Source organism: Hipposideros armiger, unplaced genomic scaffold (assembly GCF_001890085.2).
Source record: "Hipposideros armiger isolate ML-2016 unplaced genomic scaffold, ASM189008v1 scaffold_2, whole genome shotgun sequence".
In the NCBI taxonomy this organism is placed as follows: Eukaryota; Metazoa; Chordata; class Mammalia; order Chiroptera; family Hipposideridae; genus Hipposideros; species Hipposideros armiger.
The window spans coordinates 2,640,471-2,649,809 of NW_017731352.1; the positions used below are offsets into that span (position 1 = coordinate 2,640,471).

The 9,339-nt window shown below is 36.1% G+C and overlaps 1 protein-coding gene across 1 annotated transcript in view; it reads left to right on the plus strand.

Moving 5' to 3' along the window:
- The first annotated feature begins 343 nt into the window (after nt 1–343).
- The window catches only part of PAPOLG (poly(A) polymerase gamma), a 69,260-nt gene continuing 60,264 nt past the window's right edge, over nt 344–9,339 (plus strand). Inside the window, exon 1 of the mRNA XM_019631489.1 lies at nt 344–500. The gene's annotated coding sequence lies outside the window, so the exon portion shown is untranslated. The remainder of the gene's footprint in view (nt 501–9,339) is intronic.

Below are 9,339 nucleotides of genomic sequence, written 5' to 3' on the forward strand. Positions count from 1 at the left end.
CTGACTAACGATTGAGGGAGTATCTACTGCATGGAGGCTCTGGAAAAAGTGATGATTCACGTCCCTGTGAGACGGAGAGAGATTTTTGTCATGCTACTCAGAAAGGCAAACAATTTAAAACTTACAAATTGTTTGCCTCTGTAATTTCCCATTTAATATTTTCGGACCACGTTGACCGCGGGTAACTGAAACCTCAGAAAGTGAAACTACAGATAAGGGGGGACTACCAGAGTGTGTTGACCTGACTAGCCTGAACTACATTGCCCAGAATTCCTTTCCCTGTACATTTCCAGTTAAGGTAAGCCTCAAGAGACATTTTTGCAGGACATTAGGAGGACAGAAGCAAAGCAGCAGCCATTTTTATTCTTATCCTTACAAAAGGGGAAGCAGACACTTTTGTAATTCACATACATTGTTGCTCATCTGTTGGCAGCAACTGGACCTGCAACTGCTTCACTTTCCCCTGGATTCCCCTGCAGCGTCTTCAACTCTGGCCCCAGGTGAGTGTTTGTTTAGCTCTGTGAGGGTGCCTGCTTCTGCAGGACACCCACACCAAGTCAGAGGCAGTGAGAATTGACAGAGGTCTCAATTCATCCTAGTGGATTTCAGCCCTTGCTCATGGGTTCCAGCTTATTTCCTCCTATTTTATATCCATCTTCCCTCTACTATCTGTCCTGCAGATTTTAAGCTATAGCATCAGACATAATGACAAGAGTCTTACAAGGACTGTTTAAACAACTTCTGCAATTGCATAAGATTAAATCCCTATAACAAATCTGTGTGTGTGTGTACACACACACACACACAAACACACACACACACACTCAATATATATATTATATGTATACTGGGGGTACCAAAAAAATGTATACACACATGACTTGCATTCATCTTTTGTTATCGGCATATATTGAATATTACAATTTTAATACAGTTTTTTCCTTTCTTAAAATGTGTATACATTTTTTGGCACCTTTTGTATATATATACGTGAATCTGCCCTTTTTAAGTTATTTGCCTTTTTCTTATCTATAAGATATATATACACATTGTAAATACTCATGCTTTTCATTTATATGCATTACAGATAGCTTCTCCCAGTTCGTAGACAGGTTACTTAAACCTTTGGATGTCTCAGTTACCTTATATTAAAAAAAATAATAATAACATAATACCTTCCTTAAAACATGTTAAGTCACTTAATCCTCAAAACAACTCTATGAGGTGAATATCATAATTAAGCCCATTTTTCCAATGAGAAAACTTTTCTAGGTTATAATAAATTGTTTACCATGGAGGTTGTACCAATTTTTATCCTATTATCAGAATATACATATCACTTTTGCTCCACTTGAAATGAGCAGATTTTTAAATTGTTGCCAGTATGGTAAGTGTGAAATAGAACTTTTTTTTGTTTTTTATTTTGTATTCCCCTGGTAATGAATGAGGTTGAACATCTTTTCTTGTGTGTATTCTCTATTCTTGGTTCCTCCTTTCTAAAATGAATATACATGTATTTTTCCTACCTTAGGTTGGGTTGTCTCTTTCCTGTTGATTCATAGGTTTTCTTTATATATTCTGGATACATGTGATAAGTAGCTTCTCCTAGTTTGTGGCTTCTCTTTTTATTCTCTTTGTGCTGATACTGGATGAAAACAAGTTCCTAATTTTAATATAATTTGCTTGTTTACATTTTCCTTTTCCTGGTTATGCTTTTCTTAAGTTTATTACCTTCCTTTAATTTAAACTTTTCTATGCCTTTCTGTTATAGATATGACAAGTATACAAGTAAAAATATGCTTGTAAGAAGCATAATCAAATCTAATAGCTTCTTGTGTTTTAATATATGAATTTAATTTGTTTATACTTCTTGCTATCAGTGATACATTTAGACTTATTTCTACCATCCTATTTTTTAATTTACTATTTGCAATTCTTTTCATCAGCTTTTCTCCCCTCTTCTTTCCTGTCTTCTGTTGGATTGATAAATTTTTATAACTTCCCTGCAATTTTAGAATCTGTAGATTATATACCTATTGGTTTAGGCTGTCTTAAATATTTAGCATATATTTTTAACCATAATGTTTTAATACACTTTAAAATTATTCCCTGTTAAAGACTTTAGTGATACATGAAACAAAATTAGCAAAATATTGATTACTGCTAAAGCTGGGTGATAGCAAGCTGTTTTTAAAGGACTTAGCAAGCTCACCCACCCATTGAACACACACACATAAATTGATACACACAAATAATCACAAATAATCTTATTGGGGAAATTTTTAGTTTTTATCTTTTTAATTAAAACATGCAAAATTTTGTTTAATGGGGGATTTTTCAATCACAAATACATTTCCAGATATATTTTGTGACTATTCTCATTGTTTTTCGGTCAGTTATTTATTTTTATACCACATGCTTTACCTCTGGGTTCAGTTCTCTTCTTTTATTTTATTTTACTTTTAAAGATTTTATTGGGGAATCGGGGAAGGGGAACAGCCAAGTTGTTGTCCTTCAATCTTAGTTGTGGAGGGTGCAGCTAGCTCAGCTCCAAGTCCAGTCGCCGTCTGGCCACCTGTCAGCAGCTTGCGGCCCGGCCACTCAGCTCAAGGTGCCTGTTCAATCTTAGTTGCAGGTGGGTTTAGCCCACCATCCCATGTAGGAGTTGAACCGGAAACCTTGTTGCTAATAGCGCTCATTCAAACCACTGTGCCATCCGGCCACCCGTCAGCAGCTCAGGGCAGCTCAGCTCAAGGTGCCCTGTTCAATCTTAGTTGTGGGTTGGCATAGCCCACCATCCTATGTGGGAGTCAACTGGCAACCTTGTTGTTAGGAGCACATGGTCTCACCAGCTGAGCTATCCTGCCACCTATTGGCAGCTCAGTGGCACTCAGCTCCAGCACAGATCACTGGCCCATGTGGGAATCGAACCGACAACCCTGTTGATCAGAGCTCTCACCCTTAATCAACTGAGCCACTCAGCCAGCCCTCAGTTCTTTTCTTGATGGAAAAGATCCTTAATAGTTTCTTGAATGAGATTCGGTGGCAAATTTTACTCTTTTTTTCTGAGTAATAGTTTAACTGGGTATGAAATTCTAAGTTGATGGTTATTTTTCCTCAGTACTTTCGTAATATTTGTCCTTTGTCTTCTGATATCTGTCACGTTGATGAGAAGCCATCTGTCCATTAAACTGTCATTCCCTTGTAGATAATGTCTTTTTTCTCTGGCTGCTTTAAGATTTTCTCTTTATCACTGATGCAATGTCACCACAATGTGCCTACTTTGTGGATTTATTTCCACTTATTATTGCTTGGTATTTGGAATGCACTCTCATTTAAGAATGTACATCTTTCTTTAATTCTAAAAATTTTTAACTAGTATTTAATCAAATATATATTGCTTTTTCATAATTTCCTCTATTCTTTTCTTATGGAACTTTTATTAAATATGCCTTTACATCTTTAACTGATGATTTATATTTTTCTTTACACTGGATCCTGGGTGAATTCTTCACCATTCTTTTCCAATTTATTAATTCTCTAATTCCTTCTGATATAGAATTTGTCCAGTTATTGACTTCTCTATCAAGAACTATGTTTTTATTTCTGCTTGTCTTTTTAGTGAATATTGTTCCTTAATTTATTCTTTTGAGGAAGTGATAGTTAAGTTGAGAACGTAAAAACCATGTAAAATGGCAGGTATAGGGCATTCTTGGCAGAAATATTAGCTTTGGTAACTGGACATTCTATTTTTTTCCCCAAAAGAAGTCTGTCTGCTCCTTACCCAGCATTTATTTTCAACTTGACCTATCATATAAGCACAGCTGATTATAATCCAACATGTTGACTCAATCTAGAGGCTTTTCGTGCTGTATCCAGGCACTCATTACCTAAGTTTGGGGTGTGAACAATATAATGCATAGAATTTATGAGTGGCTGATTAAATCTTGGCGTCATTGAGTAAGTGCACATACTCTGACCTGCAGAAGCTTTACTTTCATTAAGTCAATTCAGCCATATTGTATCCCACGGATAAAGGTGACCAAGAATGGATGAGCAACAGACTGCATGGTGTTCATCAGAGTAAATAACAGAATAAGAATTTTATTTTTATTGTTAATCATGTGCTTTATGGAAAACAGTAAAACAATTCCATAAATATAAACAGAACAGTTACATTTCATCACTTAGCACTATCTTGATAATATATAAAAAATGTAAACTTGGGCATTAAAATCATGTGGCAACACTCACTTACAAAGGTATATAGATCATTCAGATACTCCAAGCTAAGCTTATACTAATGTATTTTAGAATATATGTAATTTGCAACAACAACAAAAAATTAATCCTGGTTAAATTTGAAGTTCTCCAGGTAACTATTGCTTTCACTCCCTATAGGTGGGGAAAGCATTTTGGGAGGCAGTTAGTAGACAACCCTAATGTTCTTTTTTTCGTGCCATATCACCTTTGATGATAGTTAATCCATTTATGCCTCTTCTCTCCCTCATCACTTCCTCCTTCTAGCCAAGTACCATTCTTACAGCTGCCTGTTTTGAACCAGAGTCTAGTATTGTATTTTCTGACTGGAAAATGAACATATTCACATATCTTGCATTATCTAATGAAGTGAGCTTTACCATCATCATGTTATAATGTTACTTCCGTAGTGCTCAGGGTATTGATGCACAAGTAGATAAGGCACACTCCTTGGCACAACTGCACAGTATGTCTACACACGGCACAGCACAGTGGGTTCCCTGGCTGAATGCAAGCTGTCTGCTAGCCATGGAGTTGCACTGAATGTTTTCCTTTTATAAGCTTAACAGTGTTGCTTTTGTCTAGCATTCATTTTCTTCATTTCTCACAGTGCTTCTTCTAAATATTTAGATCAAAAAAAGGCTGAATACATTGAGCTTTAAATTTGTAACCTGCTTCTGAAATTTTTTGACAATGTATAAATGATGTTTCTCATATTTTCACATTGCAGAAGTAGAACTCTCATATTGTAGGGCTTGGCTAATTCTAATAAGTTTTCTTTTTGGATGAAGCAGTTCAAATATGGAAGTCATCTTCATGAAAAGAGAAAGGTCTCTCCAGTTTCTCCTCAGGAGGAAGCTGGTGCCTTGAATGTGATGTTCACTTCCTTCAAGAGAACAATGTCCTATGTAAGCGAAAATGTTTTTCAACAAAGAGCCTGCTGTTTCCAATTCAATATCCTGTTTTGGTTCCCTACCAAATGTCCCTACAGAAAGAATGTTTAGTGCCAAGGAGACCTATGGTCCAATGAGCCAACAGATCAAATCAGTTATTACGAAATCAAATAATCATTTAAAAATATTTCTTCCATTTGTTTACATTCAAAGTATAGGTATAGGTAATTTCACCAAAATTAATTTTTAAAAGAAATGCAACCTGCTAAGATAGAATGACAGTTGTCATTAGTGAACTCTCCGTAGCTTTTGAGGTTGCCCATGAGCTACAAGGGCTGGTATGACGCAGCCCCTGCCATTTTCTCCAACTGCAACTCATGTCTTATGCCACTTGCTAATTTTGTTCTAGTTGTGCCAGTCTTCTATTAGCAACCAGGGGAGGCCAAACTCTTTCCCATCACTTGGCCTTTTCACTTGTTGTTTTCCCTTCCCAGAATATTCTTCTGCCTCTTCATACTTTAACTATCACCTCTTCGAAGATGTCTTCCCTGACCACCCTATGCAAAGCAGTTCATCCTCCTTAGCTCCTATCACAGCATTCTGTTTATTTCCTGCATAGCACGAATCAGAGGCTGCAGCTTCCTTATTTATTTCCTGATTATTGACGGTCTGTTTCTCCACACTAGGCTGTAAGTCCCATGAAGGCAGGAATCTAATTTGTATTATGCTCCACCCACCCCTAGACTTTATGTAAAGCCTTGCACAGAATAGCCAGTGGCATCTTCCTGCTGCAGCCACCTCAGATTCAGAAACACCATCGGTGATTAAAACAATAAATGCCCATATGCCTATCTGGATTTGACACAGAAATGACCATAAGATGGACTTTATGTATTCTGAAAGTGACAGATCCTAGCTCTGGGGTATGAGATTTTTAATTCATTTTTGTTAATTCTGCATAATGGCCACTAGAGGGAGACATGGTCAAATACTATACTCAAATTCTAGGATTTTTTTTTTCCATTCGAATTTTAGAAGTCCCGCAGCCCAACCCTCCTCTCAGTTTCTCTGAAAAATGTCATCCAACATCTTTTCAAACAAATCAAAACAGCCACGATGGAGAATTCACTACCCCATGGGACAGACTATTCTATAGCAGGGCACCATTCTTACTGCAAAAGTCCGCTTTCTTGTTGATTTTTCTGTGACTGCCTCTACTTGCCTGCCTCCGTGCCTAAATCATTAAGAAACAAACACTACCTTGGGCCCTAGTCTGAGACTCATTATCTAGAATGTTATTTGGAAATGTGCAGCCAGCCAGCCAATGGCAGCACGCCTCACACCCTTCTCATCTTTGGCCATTGCTCCAGATGGAAAGTCCCTATGTTTTCTCTCCTTTGACCCACTGGCTCCCTGGTCTCTCCCTTAAGCTTTACACCACTAGTATAATTTGATGCCACTGCCTGGATTCATGCTAGGATACCAACAATTTTACCTACCACCAGTATAAATCGAAACATAGTGAAAAGGTAAATAATTTCCCAATGTTGTTATGAAAATAGTTTTAACTTTATAGCTCTCCTAAAAAGGTCTTGGGAATCCCCAAGGATCTGCAGACCATAGTTTGCAAATTGCTGAACTGGTCTATAAGCAAGTCTCAACATATTGAAAAGAACAGGTACCAATAATACAGACCACAATCTCTGCCCACAGTGCAGTTACATTAAGGCTCAATTACAAAAAATATAACTGTCCCCTTACATTTGTAAATTTTAGAACATTTTTAAACAATCCATTGGTCAAAGGAGGAATCATAACAGAAATGAAAAACATACTTAGAAGAGGAATGATAATAAAAATGCAACATGACAAAACTTCTGAGATGTAGCAAAAGTGATACTTAAGGGAAATTTGTAGCCTTACATGCTTATATCAGAAAAGAAGAAAGACTAAAAATTAATTATCTAAATACTCAAGTTAACAAATTGAAAATAGCAACAGAATGGACCTAAAAAACATAGAAAGAAGATGATGATAAGCATGAGAAGAAATTAAAGAAATACAGGGTGGGGAAAGAAATTATAGGAAAGGTCAATAAACCCAAAAGTCAATTATTTGAAAAGATACAAACCTCTAACAAAATAAACAACAGAATAGAGGGGGCAGAGCAAAGAATCAGTGAACTGACAGACTAGAAATTACTACGTTTAAACAACAGAGACAAAATGGGCTAAAAAAAATGAACAGAGGCTCAAAGACCCGTAGGACTATAATAAAGGATGTGACATTTGTGTCACTGGAGTTTTAGAAAGATAAGAGAAAGAGGGCAGGGCTGAAAAAGTACTAGAAAAAATAAAGGCTGGAAGCTTCCCAATTTGTCAAGAGAAACAAACCTACAGATTCAAAAAGCTGAGCAATCCCAAATAGGATAAACCCAAGACAATCAATGCCAAGACACATCATAACTTCTGAAAACTAAAGACAAAGAAAAGAAAATCTTGAAAGCAGTGAGAGAAAAAAATGGCACTTACCCATGGAGAAAAAAAAACAATTAGAATAACAGTGGATTTATCATCAGAAACAATGGAGGACAGAGGGAAGTGACACCATATCTTTCAAATGCTGAAAGAAGAGAACTGGCAACCCAAAATTCTATACACAGTGAATATATCTTTCAGGAATGAAGAGAATATCAAGACATTCTCAGACAAAAGAAAAATAATGGATTTGATGGCAGCAGACTTTCCCTATAAGAATAGGTAAAGGAAGTTCTCTAAGCAGAAAAGAAACAATAAAAGAATAAAAGAGGCAAACCTGTGATATCCAGAAAGAAGGAACAACACAGTACACAAATATGTAGATAAATACAATAAGATTTTTTCTCCTTTTGAGTTTTCTAAATTATGTTTGATGATTTAAGCAAAAATTATAATGTTGAAGTGGTTTTAAATATATGTAAAGGAAATAGTTAAGACAGTTATAAATGGGGGAGGGTAAAGGAACATAAAGATAGGTAAGGTTTCAATACTTCACTGAAACTGGTAAAATAACATCTGTATACTGTGATATGTATATATTATAGAACGTCTAGACTAACCATTTTAAAAACTATACAAAGAGATACACTCAAAAATACTAGATATAAATCAAAATGGAATCCTAAAATGTGTTCAAGTAACCCACAGAGAAGCAGGAAAAAGTAAACAGAAAGAACACAAAGAACAAACATGAAACAAAAAATAAAACGGTAGACTTAAGTCCTACCATATCAACAGCTGATAGAACAACTCTACAGAAAGTAAGCAAGGATATAGAAAACACAACATTAACCAATCGATCTAATCGATGTGTATAGAACACTCCACCCAACAGCAATAGAATACAAATTCTATTCAAGTGCCCACAGAATATACACCAAGATAGTCCATATCCCCAGCCATAAAGTAAACCTCAATAAATGTAAAATAAGTAAAATCATACTGCGTGTGTTCTCTGACCACAATGGAATCAAACTAAAAATCAGTAACAGAAAGATAATAGGAAAATCTCCAAACACGTGGAGACTCAACATTACACTTCTAAACTAATTCAGGAGTCAAAGAGGAAGTCTCAAGGGAAAATTTAAATACATTGACTTGAATGAAAATGAAAATACAATATATCAAAATTTGTGGGACTCAGTTAAAGCAGTACTGAGAGGGAAATTTGTAGCATTAAATACATATTGGGTTGTCGGAAAAGTCATAATGCATTTTTGCAATGAAAAACAGAAAAAATACGTCATGACTTTTCCAACAACCCAATACATTGCGAAAGAAAAAAAAAGTCTTACATCAATTATCTAAGTTCCCCCTACCCCCCAAGAATCTAGAAAAAGAAGAGCAAAATAAATCCAAAACAAGTAAGTAGGAGGAAGGAAATAATAAAGATAAGAGCAGAAATCAGTGAAATTGAAAACAGAAAAACAATAGAGAAAACCAATGAAACAAAGAGTTGTTTCTTTTGAAAACATCAATAAAAATCATATTCTAGCAAGAATGTCAAAAATAAGAGAGAAGACAAATATTACCAATATCAAGAATGAAACAAGGGGGCCGGCCGAGTGGCGCGATGGTTAAGAACTCGCTTGGGATGCCAGAGGGCCCCGGTTCGGATCCCACATATGAGGGCCAGTGACACTGCCCTC